This window comes from Gavia stellata, chromosome 12 (genome assembly GCF_030936135.1).
Source record: "Gavia stellata isolate bGavSte3 chromosome 12, bGavSte3.hap2, whole genome shotgun sequence".
NCBI classification, from domain to species: Eukaryota; Metazoa; Chordata; class Aves; order Gaviiformes; family Gaviidae; genus Gavia; species Gavia stellata.
In genome coordinates, this window is record NC_082605.1 from 8,132,565 (window position 1) to 8,151,734 (window position 19,170).

Below are 19,170 nucleotides of genomic sequence, written 5' to 3' on the forward strand. Positions count from 1 at the left end.
CCACAAAGGGCACCAGCATGGCAGGGGCAGGTGGACGGTGACACTGCCCTGAGGACATTTATTCTTGTGGCTCTGGCTCAGCAGCGAGCACCTGCCACCAGCACTCCAGCGATGCCCATTTCACGCTTGGCTCCCTCCTGCTTCCCCAGCGATGCCACCCGCCAGACCACCCCCTCTGCGCCCAGGAGGGCTGCTACGGGCACCAGCACTGTGACGGGCTCCCTCAAAGAGGACGCGAGCTGGACGAGACACAAATCGCAGCAGAGAGAAATCATCAAGATGTAAAAGATGGAATAGCAAAACCCAGGGGGGATTTGCATGGGGTTTAAGGACCCTAGTGCCCAGCTGGGCACAACACGACCCCACTCCCGCCGTGCCGAGCTTCGCCCTGCAAAATAAATGAGCCTGAAGACAGCCATCTGCAGTGAAGAGCGTACCACGGGAAGGCTCTGCAGGACTGCAGAGGCTAAGCACTGCTCATTAAAGTGCCGGGGAAATGTGAATGAAGCAGATGAATGGATGAAGAAATGAATGAAGGAGGGAAGAGGAAGTGAATGAATATTGCATTGACTTGGTGCCTTTCATCCTGGGACGGCGGAGCTGTGCAGCACAGCTGACGGGCAGGAACCGTGTCAGTACTCCCCAGAGAAACCCCCGGTCAAAACAAATCAGATTATTTCCTATTGACAGAGCCCTTCAGGGGGAGGTGAACAGGGGGATGTGGCATATGGATTCGTATTATTTGAAGCATGAAGCTTTCCCCAAACAAAATCCCTCTGATTCCCCCTTAATCAACGTGACAGGTCATTACTTTTTGAGTTGCTCTTGTTCTTGCTATTCCAGACACTGTGTGATTTCCATGGCAACTACATCCCAGCCGTCCCAGGCCTTTTCCTAACCTCTGTCATCTGCTGTCAAGTCACACCGGTGCATAACCAGGAGAGATGAGCAGCAGGGTCACAAAGGTGCCTTTCAGCACTGGGAGGGTTAAAGATCCCCCTTTCACCCCTACACAGCCCAACCCAGCGAGCACCTGGGAACCCCTCACAACCCAGCGCAGCACAGGGCTTGCAGGCAGCTGTGGGGGAGCATGTGGAAATGAAAAATATTTTTCTGGAGGTTTTATTGTGCTGTTCTGGAGCACAATCAGCTGAACCCACTGGCCAGTCTGACTGCGACCAGGATTCAGGGTGGTTTTTAATAGGGATGATGGGAGGAAGCAGTGAGATGCTGCTGCTCCCTTGGTAACGCAGAACAAGGTTGGGACCAAACCCGGATGCTTTGGGGAGGAAAAGGAATTCAGCTTCAATTCTGGTTTGTAGGATAAAACGTGCTCTTTTCTTCTTTTCCACCTTCTGATGGAAAAACTAGCCTGGGATAATCCTTGTTCTCAAGCACTGCAGATTTGCAGGCAACCTGGTGTGACCATCACGAGCAGCATGTGCAGACTCAGAGGAGCATCCAGCCCTGCTTGAACACGGTGCCACTGATCACCCCTCAATGCCAGTTTGATCCCACTTGGCTGTATGGACTTGGAGCGTCATCGTCTCCGCAACATCATCTAGCTGCTCCTCTAGCAGCCGGCCGCTCACGGCTGCAATGCTGCCATGCATGGCCGTATGAGCCATTTTGAAAGAGTTTAGTAGGATATTTAAGGCCGGATGCAAAGCTCAGGAACCATCTGCGGGCTTTGTGTAGGGTTTTGAGCTGACCTCAAGAGCCCAAAACCTGCCACACACAGGGGTCCGAGTACACAGACACTACCGTGCTGAATGAACCGGTGCCGCAAGCCTTGCTCACATAGTAACCGCCTCCACTGCCGGCAGGAGCTGGAAGCAAATTGTTTGTTTTTCCCTCTTTTACTTATCCCACTCCCTCCAGCAAGCAGCTTCCCCTCTGAAAGGCCAGGGAGGATTTAGGGCAGCTGAGTGCCACCGCAGGAGCTGGAGCCCAGCCAGGCAGAGCATCTCCCACCACGCTGCTGGGAAGGGGCTGCAGCATGGCACACAGGGATGGCCAGGCATCATGCCTCACCCGAGCTGGCAGGTAAAGCACCTTTGTCTGCCCCTCCTTCAGTCATATCACCCTTTGGATTCAAACACAGGTTTCACCCCGACGCAACATGTTTTTTCCTGCCAGAGGTTTGCAGCCCTGCCTCCACAACAGCCTGCGTTTTTCATAAGCCGTGTTGAATTTCATGGTAACCCTGCAGAGTTACTGCCCTGTAACAAACACAATTGCTGCATTAGATTAAGCACACCACTTATCTCATCTAAATATTAACGAGCACCAAACGTAGGGCACTGGACCTGCTTCCCTGTCTTCCCGCAGGGAGTTTGGCCACTGGGTTCGGCAGTTGCAGGACTGGACCCAGACAAGGGGATCCATTTGCAGACTGGGCCAGCAGCTTCCTTGAGCGAGGCTGGCGGCTCAAAAACTCTGCGCTGGAGTTTTTATGGTTGCTTGAATAAAGACCATTTCTTTAGCTGCCCTTCACACCAGGACAAAAAAGATGCTGCATCCTGCCCTAACTCAAGCTAAATTGCTTTACCTGACTGTTAATGCTCCGGATCTAGGGGCCAGAAGCTCTTGGTTGGATTTCGGACCAGTTCCTTGGCCCTGAGTTGTGAAGCAGTTTGGAGGTAGCATCCATGCTCAGGCTGCAGTGACTTCCCTGAGTACTTCATGACAAACTGCTCCATGGAGGACCCCAGCCAGGGCAGCCAGACCTGGGATGCCTTCGGTGCTCGCGGGTCTGAGAAGGGACAAAGCTTTAGGAAAGGAAGGGAGTGTATTTCTGTAATGCAGCTACCCTGCAGGAACTGCTTACGTTGATGCAGGGCTTAGCACTGAACTCAAATATATTCAGATAACTTCATCAAAACCAGGGATTTAAAATAAATAATGTGGGAATACCTGGAATGAACAAGCTATCAACATCCCCTTTATAATTAAAATAGGGGAAAGAGCTGTAACCCCTAGAGTTTGTAGCGGGTATAGGGGCATAGCCCCTATAGGGAGCTAGGGTATAGCCCAGGTCAGGGGTTAACCCCTTTGCCAGCTCTGCAAACGGATGGGTGACCCTGGTGCCATCCAGCCCGGAGAGCTTTCTGTAAGAGGGCCAGCTGCACGAAGTGCTGGGCGATGCTCTGGGGCTGCGCGGGCAGGACCAGAGCAGAGCCTCTCCTTTTCAGCTTCAAACGCCCCGAGCGGCTCAGGCAGAGGCAGCCCAGGCTGTGCAGAGCTGGAGCGCTGCTCCCTCCACCCACACGGACACAGTTTGGGAGAGAGGGGGGAGAAATCAGAAGACAAATTGAGACTTACCTCCGTGTTTTTGCCTGCCACCCCCATCACTCCCCTTCAGCCTAATCATTCTCTTCCTCTTCAATCAAGGCCAATTTGCAAGAGGAGCAGCTCCCAGCGCCTGAGTGCAAAAGCCTTTAATTACTGTCATCTGGGAGGCTGTGCCAGGCTCCCCTCCGGTGCCTTTTCATACTTTTCGGAAGACAGTGCTCCAGGACTTGACGCCCCCAACATGCCATTTGTCAGGCTTTATTTCAAACAAGCACTCACTGCCTATTAGGAGGCTGGGGAGAAAGTTCCTGGCGGTCCATCTGTGCTGCTGCTGCATCGACATGGGGATCGCGTCCGGGCAGCAAGCTGATTTCGGCTGCCTCGCCTGGGTACCAGCCTGGCAGCAGTCTCCTGCACATAGCAGCTCACTATGCACAAACCCCAAGAAGTGCCTCGCTCTGTCTCTTCACTGTCTCTCCTCCTGTTTCGTGACTGGGCTCACATCAAGCATTAGACTGGGGTTGGAGGTGAGAGTATAAATGAGGACAGAAAAGGACAAGGCAAATTTGGGGAGACCAGGCTGACTGTTAAATGAAGTGGCCCCAAAGCATCCTCTCCCACACAAGTCCCCAAGCCTGCATCCCCAGGAGCATGCTCCCAATTGGAATCCATGCTCCTTATGTACAGCACGGGTTTTGGTATGAGCCAGGGGTTTGTATTTTATCCTGCACGGGAAAACATGAACGCAGAACCTACATAAACTGATTTGGCACATCCAGCAAGCAGGGATGGGAAACCACCTTGCTGCTGCTGCTGCCTGCCCTGCCATACTGCAGGCAGGATGCGGGGCTGGACGGCCCGTTGGGGCGAGCCAGTATAAGTTGCCTTAAACACAACCTGAGTGGCCTTAAATGCAGCCTGAGCTGACACCTGGGACTCTGCCAACCCAGTGAGCTTGCAGCTTGGGCTCAGCATACACTGAGATACACCGGAAAGGATGCCAGAATATTTCCAGATGTCCTGGGCCAGCACCCACACGATGCGCTCTATGAATTACACCCACCAGAGCCATCCTTCTAATATTCAATTTTTGGAGCATCACCTGTGGCAGAGAAGAACTGCAGAGGAGGATTTCTGGGGAGCCTCTGCCAGTGGGTGGCACTGCAAAACCAGCAGTATAGAAGAAGCAGCAGAGCAAGGACTTTAGGGTGGAACAGCAGCACAGCCACTGCACACGCACACGTGCTGTGCATCTCTGGCTGGACAGCCTGAGGGATTCCGGACAAGCATCGTGGGGATGCCGCAGCCCGGCTGGCGGGAGGAGGAAAGCTGCTGGGTGGGAGAGGGATGGGCACAGTGGGAGGTGAGGAGGCATCAGTGAGGGGTTTGAGGTGCTGCAGTGGTGCAGGCCAGCAGCAGTGTGCCCTCCATGGGTGCTGCGGGGTCAGCCCAGTGAGTGGGAGTGCCAGCTGGCTGCTGAGGTCAGGATCAATCCACATCCACACGGGACAAAGCCAATTCATGTACACGTGGTTAACCTTCTCAAACGTAGGAGCAGCTCATCGGCTTCCCCTGCTGTCCTACTGTAACGTTCTCTCTGCAGCTAAAAATCATGTAATATGTCACCCCAAAATATAAGGTCTCACCTCTGGGAACTAGATGGGCTCTTGTCCCCCACCCTGTAACCCTGGTGAAGAAGAACATGGGTGTGGTGGGTGTAAGAGCTTTTTAGGGATCTTGTCTATAGGCACAAGACCCCTGGAAGCACCACAGCCACCAAAGACAGACATGCACCAGCCAGCATGACCTAGGGGACTGGGAGCCTGGAGGGAAAGCGTGCTGCACTGCACTTATGTCACCCTCCTAGCCAAGTAGGAATTAAGGATCCTGGGGCAGCTGGGTAAAGCTGGAGAGTGGTAAAGCAGGCTCTGATCTGGAGGTTGGCCTGGTCTGAGGGTCCATGTTCAGGTCTAGTCCCGCTCCAGTTCCAAAGTGACCATGCTTCTGTGCCACACACCCCTCCTGGCACAGATTTCACCTCCCTTTGCACCGCATCTACGCTGGATTCCCATTTCCAGCATTTTGGTGTTGCCTTGACCAGTTAATTCCCAGAAGGTCTCCAATCAGATTTTATATCCCCATCCAGCTAAAAATGCTCTGACCCGTCCAAGGCAGCAAACACTCAGTTCTTCCTTTCACTAACAGACAATAAAGAAAGAAGCATCTTCTTTCTCTCTCCCCATGATGTTCCAATGGCAGCCGGGAACCACAAAGCATTAGAGGAACGGGCTTACGTAGCCCTGGCCTGACTCTAGGACCATGAGGCTTTGTGCTGGGGGTGAGACGCCTTCAAAGAGAAAGCCAGAGGGATTGGGAGAGGGAGCCATGAAGCAAGAACCACCTCCCTCAGGCTGTGCGAAGGGAATTTGGCTCTGAAGGGCTGTAATGTCTGCCTGGAGGACAGCAGCACAATCCGACAGCCTCTGTCTCCTTAGGAAGAGCCACTGTTTCCCTATGCGGCATCCACACAGCCACCTCTGCTAATAGCTATTTTCTCTGGCAGGAGCAAAGGCTTCACCCAGAAGATCATGGACTAGCAGGAGACACGGGAGTGCAACCTCAAAAGGAATTTGCTCCCATATCAGAGGGTTTAAAGATGTGGCATCAGGGCTTCCTCCAGCATGTTCCTTCTGCAGGGAACATGCTGACCGGCATGGTGGGGGTGGCTGCAAAATCCCATCTCCAGCCTGCCCACCTTCACGCTTACAGAAATGCCTTGGTACAACCCACTCCAGGCTGGGGAAGAGCTTCGATCCGGCCCTTCTGCTGCTAATGGATCTGATTTGCTCCTAGCACTGAGCACTCTGTAATTACAGTACATCCCACTTAATCGGGATGTGCTTAATTGGGAAATCCACTTACCAGGATGTCACCTAGGGAACCGATTTAAGCTTGATAACACATAAGAGCAACGCCTGCTGCTTTATAGGGAAGGTAATTCTGCTACAGGGAGATGCCTTCAGGTGGCTGAATCATGCTCCTTCTTCCACCAGCACCCAATGCTCCTGGCTGCGTGCTCCCGCAACAGATTTCAGCCTTCCTCCTAAGTAGGTTACAGTCAGGAAATGCACCAACTGCTACTGCCAGATCCCGGCTGCCCTCTGCACCAGCTGAACAGGCTGCCACGGCCACGTGGGCCAGCTCACAGCTGGCCCCTTGGCTGGACCCGCACACCCGGCATGTCTGACCCCCTTCCCTGTTTGAAGATGGCTTTCGTCCCACAGCCGGGACCTTTTTTGAAGAGAACGACATGCTTAGGCTTGGTCAGGCTGTTCTTTGCAGCAGAAGAGGGGCCAAGGTGACCTAGTCGTCACCTGAATCAGGGCAGAGCGCGAACTTTGGAGACAGCCAGCATCCCTTACCATTAACCCTAACGCTTGTCTTCCTCCCTCTTCCCTCCAACAATCAAACACATCAAATGCCCAAGTGAAGAGAGCAAGGGGACAAGGGATCAGCCCTTAAAGACTGAACGTTGAGTCAAACACTTGGAGAGGCCACGTTTTTAGCCTGGTTTCCTACAGTAAGAGGGTTTATGTGACCACACTGGGTATTTGTGCATGCACATACACATGTCTTATAGATACTGCCAATAACTGCTAAACATCCTGAGCACCTTCAGCCAAACTAGGCAGAGAAGCAGCTTTTCCAAAGATAAATTCCCACACATTTTGTAGTAATAAGAGCCAGACAGAGGAGAGAAACCCTATGAATATGCAACCGCTCACTAGCTCTCAGGGACTTGGGACAGCATTTTTGCAACGCAAAACCCCCGTGAACGACATTTCCTTGTCAGAGGGATGCTAATTGCTCTAGGACCATTACTCCTCCAACCTTTCGGCATTGCCTTGCTTATCTCCGTCCTTTTCAGTGAGACTACTTTTTTTTTCAACTGCACGAAAGCACGATGGTCCTCTTCTAAAGGCTAGCCCTTGGATGGAGGCTGCCTTTGCTACTGAAACATCTGTACCATATGGCAACAACACAACACAACTTTTCAAGATGCTGTGCTGGTGTTTTTGTTCTCACCAACCACAAGGAGGTGGGGGCAGTCAAGAAAAACTTTTTGGATGCGTAAGAGTGATTGCCTTTCAGACACTAGAAAATGCAATAGCTTGGCATCAAATGAGGGATTTTTATGGCTGCACATGTTTTGTGCTTCTCTGAACAAGCCAACTTCCAGATTAGCTACATTGGCTTTTTAAAGTGCTATAAAATATGCAAAGGCACTTATAATGTATAGCGATTTCTGGAAAAACAGGAGGTAAGTGCTGAAATGTCTCCTGATTTATCCTTTTGCTTCCTCTAACCCGTGCTGGGAGAAAGGGTAAATGCAATCCTCCACTCCCTTTTTGGCTTATCAGTCTTACAGCCCAGAGTAGATGGGAGACAAAATGCCAGGTACTACAGCGCTTGTGCCTTTCAGCCACTCTGATAATTGCAGAAGAGAAAACCCTCTCAATTCCCGAGTAACCCAACTAATGCCAAACACAGCAAATGCCTTTCCAAGGTGCAACACAATGTGAGCAGCAAAGCCTGACTGTCACAGCAGCACCCAGCTGAGCAAGAGGAGCCGGGCAGCACCTCCCGCAAAGGTGCTAGACCTAATGCTGGATGGAAGGTCCGAAAGAGCAGATCACCATGAAGAATCACATTAGCAGAGTCAGGCCTTTGCTTTCCTGCCACCAGGGTCACCTCCTTGTCCCCTCCTCTTGTTCCTGCACCTTTTTTCCTTCACGCTGCTATAACATAGTCAGAAACCCACGAGGCTGTGTCATGGGATTACTCCCCCCGTCACCGGCTTGTGTTGGCTTAAATATACGTGCTCAACCATTACCAAGCATCAGGTCCTCAACACAGATGTCTCAGGAGCTGGGCTTACTTTTCGCTAAAACTGAACTGAGCAGAGGCGTGGCAAAGGAAAACATCCCAGTGACCAAGGCTCCCACTTTCTGAGTCTGGGTAGGAGGAATAAAGTATTAGTTCAAGCTCCATTTTAGCTTGAGAACAGCATCATTTATTGGAGGCAAACAGGTTCTTCCACTCCCCTGCTACAGAGCCAACCTGTCCCCTTGCCATCCCAGGGCCGCTTTGCCAGTGCCAAGGCAGCGCTGCCACCAGGGAGGGCTCCGCAGCCACTGCCATGGCCACTGTGTGCTGTCCAGTGCTTCTGGCCGTCAATACCACAGTCATTACCGACCAACATGAAGGCAAGCGTCATAGTCCTTATCTGGCTCACTGCAGTCAGGTTCAGACGAGCGCCTCTGGAACAGAGAATGAGTATTTATGAGCTGGAAGTTTTTAAGGGCATGCCTTAGTGCCATGCATGTTCAAACCCATCCGTCCCTGCAGAGCAACTGCAGCTCTCTGCTGCCAGTACGAACAGGTAAACCCAACTGGACTGCCTCTCACATCCATTTTTACACATATGAAAGGTTGTGCAACAAGCTGGAGGGTCAGCAGACCTCAGATTTTTAAATTAACCTTGTACATCTTTATATAAAAGCAACACTTCTCTTTAGTGCAGTTTATGGGACATGGATTTTATGTGCTTTGTTAGTGCAAATTAAACACAATTATTTAACAACTGCCAATAGTGCTCTTTGCAACCAGCAAAATGTATCACTACATCCTGAAAGCTGTTTAGCACAACGAAGGTTAAAATGCAAATTGTTTTTAAGATTTTCAGTGAGTTGGCTGTCAGATAGGAAGTGCTAAGTCTAGAGCTGGCAAGTGTGAGCTGGCTAGTCTGGGAACCTTCACGCCAGAATTACGGAGGGTCATTTGAAAACACCTCAGTTACCTGGCTGTCATCACATCAGTAAGAGAAATACGATTGGAGGGGAGGAGATGTGAAAAGGGGAGAGTTTCCTCAAACATCACAAGCTGAGTAGAGATACTCCATTTCCAAACAGATCTGCCCAAGCCATCCAGGACGACAGCATCTTGTCTCAAGGTCACAGCAAAACCAAGTCAGCCCCAGCCCTGCCCGGTGCCCTCCAGCCTGCGCTGGCTTTGGGCCCCCCTCTGAGGACTGATCGACTCCTGCACCCCAGCTTGCGCAGGGACACCCAGGGGTGACAATTCAGGTGGTCAAAATCACACCAGCCTCCCACCGAGCCAGCTCTACCTGTCGCAGACACACCAGTGAAAACAAGCACCGTACACAGGCACACATGATCTGCAACTGATTTTACAAGACGCGGTATAAAAAAAACCACAGCAAAGGCAGGATCAAGCTTAAAGTGTTAAGGGCTCCTTCATTTTTATTAGCAGCTCCTGCTACGTGGTCCCTGCTCCATCCTCAGGGTGCTAGAAGCTTCTCCCTTGTTACTTCTTTTTTGGGGTGACGCTCAGCCAGCGCACAGCAGAGGAGAAGCTGGATGAGCAGCTTTAGCTCTCCTGCTGAAGTCTTGAGACCTGAGCATCTGTCCCTTTGTTTTTGAAAAGACTGGGGATACAAATCTGTGTTTTCCAGCTAAGTGCAGAGAGCCGGAATGGCGAAACTGAGCAATATTTGCTAATTGCAAATATTGGAGACCTGAATCCAACTGGATTGATGCACCGAGTGTAAACACGGGCAGGGGCAGGGAGAGAGCTTTAGGCACTCCAGCATCTCACGGCTAATTAAAACTAGGAGGAATTTGTCTCAGCAAGTTGTGAGCCATTTACTTCTCTGGTGTGACTAAGCCACCGTGCGGTATCTAATTTCTTAGGAGCGGTGGGTGACGTGCCAGCTAACCATGTTCCTGCAGTTGGGGTGGGCTAACTGAATATAGTTTCATGCTTCAGGGCAATTCTGCTTGCCAGCTCACCTGTACCTTCCCAATCCCAATCCAATCGGCCTTGCAAACAGCAAGACAACCCTGTGGGAATTTTAATTGTGAAGGAGTATTCAAAAAATCCTGAAAAAATCCAAGGGCCTGACCAGAACGACGGGTTCTTGTTTTCTGCATGGCTGTTTTTCCAGAAATGCAAATTGGGTTCTTCTCTTGCAAACAAGCAACGCTGAAACATGCTTTTACCACTAGCAGGACCTCAAGGCTCCCAACCTCCTCCACGTGCTGTCCTTAACCACAGTAGGAAAGTTGTGGCGCTGCCTTGTCTTGTACTAGTGATGCAAACATCAATATGAATTTCTCTGTAAATAGCTCATTACCAAGAATTCTTTCCTTTGTCTCAGGCTCCAGCGGAAGAGACGGAAGTCACTCTGGCAGGAGCTGCACATCTTACGGCAAAAAGACGTTTCTTGGAGGGTACAGCTGAGTTACAACAGACAGTGGACTTTGGGAACCGCCCTCTGCACCCCACCGCTCTCCTTGGGGAAGGGTGGAGGAACTCAGAGGTTCTAGTTTCCATTTCATTTCCCCATTGTTTCTCTGGGCTGAAAATGCTTTTTTCCTTACTTTTCTGGCCCAACCTGACTCACAAGCCGGGCTCTCATCCCGGTTGTCAGCTGGCCCCGTTTTGTAGCTATGCTGGTTTCAGCTTATTTGCCAAAACATCAGCGTGGCACAAGGGGCTCTGTCCTGGGTGGGGGTAAGAAACTAGCCACCTTTCAGGGTTTTTGGGGGGTCCCTTCCTGCTGGCAGCCTCCAAAGGTCCCTTTCCAAGCACCCAGGTATCCCCACCTGCCCCCGTTCCCCTGGGACAGCCCGCACAGGGAGGAGGTGACCTCACTGGCTGGGCTGATGCTGTCACTGCTATATTTTGCGTGGGTTCAGTGGCACCCATCCGCAGCCAGCGTTAAAGCCAGCCAGCCACCGTCTCTGCAGCAGAGAGGCTCCCAGAGGACAGGATGAAATTATTCATTTGGAGACAGAGGTAATTTTTAGAGGGAGATCCTGTTAACTTCTCAAAATGAGGTAGGTTTTTACCAACACAGTTCCCCAGCCAAATGCACTTGCGGTACCAAATGCATCACTGAAAGAAAAGGACTTGCTATGTCAAAACGGAGCTGTGGTTTTCAAAGCTAACAGGGAGAAAACGCACTGTAAATACCTGGAGGAAGTGCAGGCATGGCTTATTAATAGACACTTGCTGTGAGACTTTAGGCTGTATGACAAGGCTTTCACTGTCCTCCTGATGTCCTCGGATGCCCTGTTCCCCGACTGAGCACTGGTCTCTTTAACCATGCACCACACCCATCAGACCTGCCAACTTACAGATAGGGCACAGAAGGTGGGTTAATGCAGCCTATACTAGTGCTTTAACCACCAGAGCACCCATCATCCATCCTCAGCTGGTGGGAAGAAGCTCCTGTCCGTGTCGCTGGTTCCTGTAAAGGATCCAGCCAGGGATTTTAATGGGGGCAGATTAGGGACCAAGGAAGGCAAGCAAGGATGCCAAGCAGGGTCATTCCCCAAAAGACTGAATTACAGGGGTTTAACATTGCCTGAACTGCAATTAGGAATTAATTTTGCTACCTTTACACCCCAGCTCAACCACTCATTCCCCAAAAGGCTGCACAAAGTACTTGCTGTCTGATTTCTCTCCTGTGCTGCTGCATAGTGCTGCTGTCGAGACAGCTCCTGAGTTTTCCATCAAAAGCAGCTCCCTGATATTTAAGGCTATTATGAACTAGACCAGACTGATGCATTCCTGCATAGCAAAGCCTTTCCCAATATAGGGTGGCTATATCCTCTGACTTCCTTCCCCGTCAAAGCCGTAACAGAAAATTAACACCCTACTTAAGTGAAGGAACAGTAACCAGTCCGTACGCTGCCACACTACAGGCATCTCAGCACGGTTGCACAAGTTGTATTTCTTTTTTTCAGATACAGGCTTTTCTAGCAAACAGACTATCAGACAGATGGGCTATTTTTGAAAAGGAATTGGCTATTTGCCTAGGGAAGGAGGGAGGGAAGGAGAGAGGGAAAACAGCCCTCTTGTCCCAGGTAATACTGGTGAGAGCTGGTCCATGCGCAGTAAGGGAGCTTCTCAGTGTATCTTCAAACTCATGAGCTATTTCAGGATTTCTCCTCCCATCCTTTAGATTGCTCAGGGCCCAGAGATGCACAGACTCGTGTTATTAAACAGCTGTTTCTGTTGATGTTTTTATTTTTGGGAAAAGTTACGGAAACATTCACCATTACTGCTTGGAGGTAATGGAAAAAGAGGCGAGCTCCAAATTCTGGCCAATGGGGACCTCAAGGCAGGCAGCCAAGCTGGGCTGGGACGTGGCCTGGCTTCCCTACTGTGTTTACAATCTGTGCCCTGAGCAGCACCATGAATGAATCGTGGCAGTGTCCTCTTCAGCCATGGAGCGTGCAGCGGGCTGGCGCACTCCCCCTCCGGCTGGCCACGCCAACCTCTCCCCGAGGGGTTAAAAGCATCTGTGTGCTGAAGATGGGCTGGGATCAGTGGCGGCCAACCTAAACAGAACCATGCTGAAAGAGACCGTTGAGCGCCGAGGGATGCTACCCTTGCCTAGAGTGCCGACTTGAAGGGACAGGCAGCAATGGACAGCCTCCCCTCTTTGGTTCTCAGGGACAGGGGACAGGAGGCAAGCTGCATTTCTTGTTCAAAATTCGTTTTGTGGCTTCACATTGAATCCACGGATTTTTATGCGGATGATATCAAAAAAGCCTAGATACCATATTACTTCACACACCCACAGGTGTACGCACATGAGCACACATCCTAATTGATAGCTAATGTGTCCTTTTTCCAGGACTCTGACCATATCAAAACGCTCCTATCCTCTACAAGTTCATTTCTTGAAGCACCAGCTTTGACCTGCGAGAGGCTGTTGAACAGCCCATCCTCTCTGCAGCCCACACTGGATGCCGATGCCAGGGCAGTGGGGCTACAATCGCCCCGTTGTGCAAAACGTGGCACAAAACGCGGCACACTGGGTGCAACGCAGACCACTTGACCGCAAAGACCCGAGATGTGCTTAATAAGACTCTTGCACTATTCGCCCACTAAGAGCCTTAACTTCTTACTGCATTATGCTGGGGTTTAGGCAAAGCAGGGTTCCCAGCAGGGTGCTGGACAGATTTCCTTTCCCATGAGAAGAGACTTATGCCTTCACATTTGTTCTTTGTCCCCAGATCCCATTCTTTCCAGGAAGAGGAGAGAGAAATTTGATGGATTATAATTAAGGAGGTGTTGTTCTGAGCCGGAGGTGGGGACAGGAAGCTTGATGTAGGATGTGGCTGCATTGCCTAAGAAAGAGATGCTCTAATGGAGAAAGCCTTGGGAGAGGAGAGCTTTAGGGCTCTTCTCCCCTGCATATCAGGTGGGTATTTACAGGCACACGCTGGTTGAGTTTATTTTGGCTGGAGGAGGACACTGGATTTTAGTAGTTCCCCCTTTTACCATGCAGTGATGCTCAGCAGTGGTGAGCAGCTATAAGAGACGGGTATTTGCACTACTTGCATTAGGAAGCCCCACTGCATCTAGGCATCAGGAAGGAGCTGCTGACATGACCACATAGCTCACATATATAATAAAATATTAGTAACTGCCAATATATAATATAACCCTTCCCAGGCCTCCAGCACCATTCACTCCAGAGCCCCAAAGCACTGTACAAACAGTAATTAAAACTTCCCAGTCCCCAGCTTTGCCAGAGGTGCTGAATTCATTTTCCAGTGTGGGAAAATAAGCCTTGCATGATTAAGAGAGACAACGCAATTTCAACAGCAGAAGTTACTGGTGAAACATAAGCTCTGGTGTGAACCCTGGTCCTTCACTTCCAACGGGAGGCTCTCCAACAGGAGACCAGAACGAGAGGTTGGTCTCTTCTCCATCATGTAGACTACGCCTGTCTATCCCCGTACTGGGCAACACAAGCTTAATGCACCAGGTACATCTATTCACTGCCAGTGGCTACAATCCAACTTGCTTTGCAGAACTGAAGGCTGCAGGGAAGTGAGGAGCGCTGGAAGAATAAGGCAGGAGGTGCCTGCAACAAGCCCCGTGTCCAGTTCCTCCTCCTGGAGCATCTCTCTGCCTTTATCCAGCACTATCAAGTTCAGAGCTTCTCGTGCCACCCTGCTGACAACATGGCTGATTTCCTTCCCCAGAAACGTGTTATCAGAAACATCCTTCAAGAAGGAAAGGGACACTGGAACATGCCAGAGCTTGGCTTAGTTCAAAGCTTGCCTGCACACCAGAAACACTGACCCTTTGCTTTCTGATTTACTTAACACAGTAACGAGAGTCCAACATCAAAACAGCCTGTCCCTCTCCTGGTTCCTTCCTGCTTCATGCTCTCCAGGAACCCTTGGAGAAAAACCATGCAGCGTTGATTGTGGACACAGCCCTTGGGTTCAGTATGAGCATGTAGGAGCTACTCAACAACATGTGCTGCTTCAGGTGCCAGCAGACAGGCCGTAAAGAGCCTGCAGTGGGTTGCACCTGATGACAGGGTTTCACTGGAGCCCTTGGCCGACATCTCTCCCTTCCCATGGTTAACGTGCTGGTCGCCAGTGCGGACCTGCGCAGTGCCTGGTCCCTTCCCCTCTATCCCACCAGCACCTTGTAGGTTGACCAGCCAGACCCCCCCTGCCTCTTAACAGCAAACGCTTAAGGACTCTTCAGGAGGAAAAAGCTATTTAAATGGAAAACTACATTTCTGCCTCGAGGGAACTAGGTATATCCCTGCTCTGCCACCACTGCCAAACCCGGACCCCCAGCCTCCGGCAGGGCTTCCCCCGGGCACACATCGGGCTGTCTGGAAACCCCAGAGAGGCTGCAGGGCTTGGCAAGAAGTCCCGTAACAGAGAGGAAGGGTCCAGACAACCAGAAAGCCCAGCCTTCCCCCCACCGCCGGGCTGTTTCCAGATGTGTGCCAGCACCACCTGTGTCCGCTCGCTCTGGGGAGCACTCCTGCGGTCTTCCAGCAGCTGGGGAAGTGCTTACGGAGCCGGCAGTGCTGCAGGGAGGGTTATTTAGTTATTTGTAATGGATTTTCCATACCTGTCAATATTTCCAGCCTTGAGTTGAGAGAGAGAGACAGAGACTCTGCTGGGACAAGGGCTTTGGTGAGGCCTGTGGTTTTGCAGTTTAGCTCTGGAGAGGGCTGGGGACTCGCTCCATTTCTGTCGTCATCCCTGCAGGTTAATCCCCAAGGAGAATGGAGATCCGGTTTGGACTAGCTATGCTTCACATCTGAAAGGGTCTTCTGTAAAGGAAAAGAGAGACCTGGAAATCTGCTGCTTCCATTATGCTTTCTTTGGGGCTAAATTAGTTCTTGGAAATCAATGCAACCACGAAGAAAGCAGCCCGTGGGACTCTAGTCAGAGTGCCTAATTCCTAGTAAAGATCTAGGAAGAGCTGGGAGAGAAGTAGCAGCATGGCAACAGGGAGTGTTCCCTGCGGACAATGTGATTTCAAATTAATTTCTCCACGGAGGGGGTTTCCTGCTCACCCGGCAGGCTTTGGGGAGGCCAGGCAGGTGTAGCTGAGAGGGGACTACCCTCTACCAGCAGTTTCATAGTCCCCGCTCTATCACCCTCTTCTAGGACTGGAAATGTTTGCTTTTCACTCCAAGCCAAAATGATGCCAAGCTACAAATATCAAAATCCTTCAGGCCAAAGCCATACTCCTTCTCTATTCCTGCTCTGGTCTGAAAGGTGATTTCCCAGCTTGAGATGCACTATCAGGGCATCTTACCGTAAGAGAACCATCTGTGATCCTCCTAGCAAGACCCTGCTGCTTGGCACAGATGTGCCAGTGTAGCCCCACCACCGACTTCAGCTCATTTATAGGAGCGGAGCTGGTGGGCAGAAACTGGGATGAGCTAGAGCTGGACACAAGCTTTCTGCTTTGGTGGTACCCCCTGTTTCTGACTTGCAAAGGTACTAGAATTGTAAAAAAGCCATGGGGTAATAGGAATGTCACTCTAATAAAGCTGTTTTCACAAGAAAAGGTTTCCCAGATGGCAGCAGAAGATGGAGGAGAGCCCATCTTCAGCCAGAAACACATGGCGGAAGGCCACTTCTGCCAGGAGAGAAGATAGCATTGGGCTGAACAAGAGCATTTTTCTGAACTAACGGACCACAGAGACATTGGAAAGAAAGTTTTCTTCAGAACAAAAGGGGCATGTCTCTGCTTTCACTTGCCATCGATCCATGGCAGCTCTTTCCTCCTCTTGGCACATGGTTCTCATCCCTCAGCTGATGTCTCGTGGCAGAAAACACTAATCACATCCTTCTCCTAAGGTAAGACAATGGGGAAAGAGGCTTGGCAGGCGACAAGGGACCTCCTGGCAGCCCCTGCAAAGCCGACCTCATGGCCCGGGGTACCCCCCAACGCAAATCCCCATGGTTCTTGTTTGCTGAGCTGGGACAAAGTGGGCACTGGGGTTTTAGCAGATGTTGGTTAGAAAATAACCGTGAGAAAGGAATAAACCAATTAATTGCTGACCCACTGACAGCCAACACCTCTCCCCCATCTCCTCCCACACAATAAAACCTGTCTCCACAGCTCAAGCAGATTTAGGGTGGCTGCAAAGAGCCTAGAGGAGGAAAAAAACCCTTTTCCACTCCAGCTAATAATATTTCCAGATAATCTGTTTGAGGCAGCACCCTCTGTGAACTGGGAAAGCCTTTAAGAGCCGTTAACACCTTTATTCAGTCTTCCTCATCCTCCCCCAGACAAGCTGTGATTAATTATCCAATCCAACCCGATCCCCCTGGGAAACGGTGCTTGGTCCAGGCGTTCATCCGAGGATTTGCAGGGTCCCTCTGCGAGAGCGGCTCCTGCTCTTGCTGCTGGCTCCAGATAAGCCGGAAAGGGCTAACGGGGAATAAACTGCTTCCAGCCACGTGTTTATATTGGCAGGGATGGTGGATGGTGGGAGGAGAGGTTAATGCAGGGTCTAGGCAATGTTCATGGCTTTTTCTTTTGCTGGTGTCCGCAGGCAGCGCTGGCTGGACTGTCCCTGGAAGTCCATCTCCAAGAAGTTGCCACTGGAAGTACAGCCTGTTTGGTTCCCACCTGGATTTTCGCAGCCCTCCTTCCAGCTTTGCCACTCTGACTCAGCTTGCTCTGAGGATACTTTATTTCCTACCAGTTCCAAGTACTACCAAAGGCATTGAGGATGGAGAAGGCAAGGGGAATTACTGCCTCCTGGGTTGCTGGGGTAGCTGGGACACTGCGCCCAAGAGGTGCCCCTGTGTGAGCTATTGCAGACCAATCCAGCTCATAAAACTAGTCTTGTACAGGCACTGTCCCACCTGTGCTACTTCTATCCATCAAACCCCAGGGCTTTTTTGCATCACAGGGTAACTCTAGCACCCCCAAGGCTCCACACAGCCCCTCCTGGCCATGCAAAGGGAGGATATGAGCTGCTCCAAGGTCACGGTATCACCAAACAATTTACCAAACCCAATGATGGCAAATCTCCTTCGTACCAAACACCAATCTCTGCTGCATTACAGATAACACTAAGTCTGTGTTCATCCATCACAGCCCTTCATCCATGGTAGCTACAGCCCTCAGGCCGTGTAAGGATTAACATGTGAATGCCTACCCTGCCCCAATCCCCTTTGCTATATCTGGGGGAGCTGTGGTAGCATCATGCACGTTTTATGACTTTTCTCACTGTGCAAAGGCCCTACAAATCCCCCTGTCTTCAGGGGAGACCTGCAACTCCCCACGACACCCGCAAGACCTACCTGCATGCACGCTGGGAGGGTGTGAGAGAGGGGTGCACTGTGGGGCTGGCACATCCACATTGCCCAGCCACAGAGAACCTGCAGTTAATGAGTCAAATGCCGTGGCAGCCTTCCTTTCAGGTCCTGAGCTGAAGTTTCATGACACTCAGAGGAGATCCTTTCCATTAAATCTTCCCTCTTTGCCACCCAGGGCTGTCCAAGAACTCACCCCTGTGCACCGCATGTTGTCTGCTGATCTATTTATATCTGCCAAGGGCAAAAAATTCAGAGACGTCCTCGTCTGCCACCATGAAGCAGTATCCGCCATCACCATTTTCTACCAGCCACCTCTAGAAACCTTCAGCCAGGAAATAAAAGCAGAGAGCAGTAGCAGCCTGGGGGTCCTGGCAGGTTTTGCAATTGAAAACCATTGTCCTTCTCCTCAGCCTCTTCTCCTTATAACCAGAAAAATGCACGTAGAGTATTTTCAGACAAAACAAAACAAAACAACACAACTTTAGATTCATCATCTCGTATGTACTTTGAAAAGGTGCCAAAGAAAGAATGAGAAGAAAGAGAACATGTCTGCCAGATGGGTGTTGGCTCCCCCAGGATGCCTTCACAGCCCCAGGTGTTGGTTAGCATCACACCTACACACTCTGCTTTGTGAGCTGGGCTTGGGTTCAATGCTCTCTTTATTTTTAGCCAAGCTTTCAAGAAAGAGGAAAAAAACCCCATCTCTGAATTTCTGCAGCTTTCCGAAGCCCTTGAGAAAGAGAAAGCTGAAGAGCAAGCAGGCAGTTGGGAGGGCCACAGCCCTCCTCCCTGCTGAAGGCACCAGCCAGCCCAAGAGATGTCTCTGCCTGTCTTCCAGTCCACCTCCAGGAACAATGGTCATCAAATGGGCTTGACCAGGTGCTACGGAAGTTCATGCGAGCGTGAAACACCCACAGCTTGCAGATCTGCTCTTCTAGGTCTTCTCCAGGCCAGGGAGCAAGTGGAACACTCAGGTGCCTTCTCCGGGAAGGAAAGCAAGGGAGGATCTCCATTGTAGAGGGTGCTCGGTCAACAGTGCTCCACAAACGGTGCTTGCTTTTGCTAACTGCCTGATGGAATCAATATATTGATGACCAGAGGGAATCACTGTGGGGTTTTTGCCTTTGTCACGTGCTTTGAGAGCATGCAGAAACAGAAAAAACCTGCAAACTTT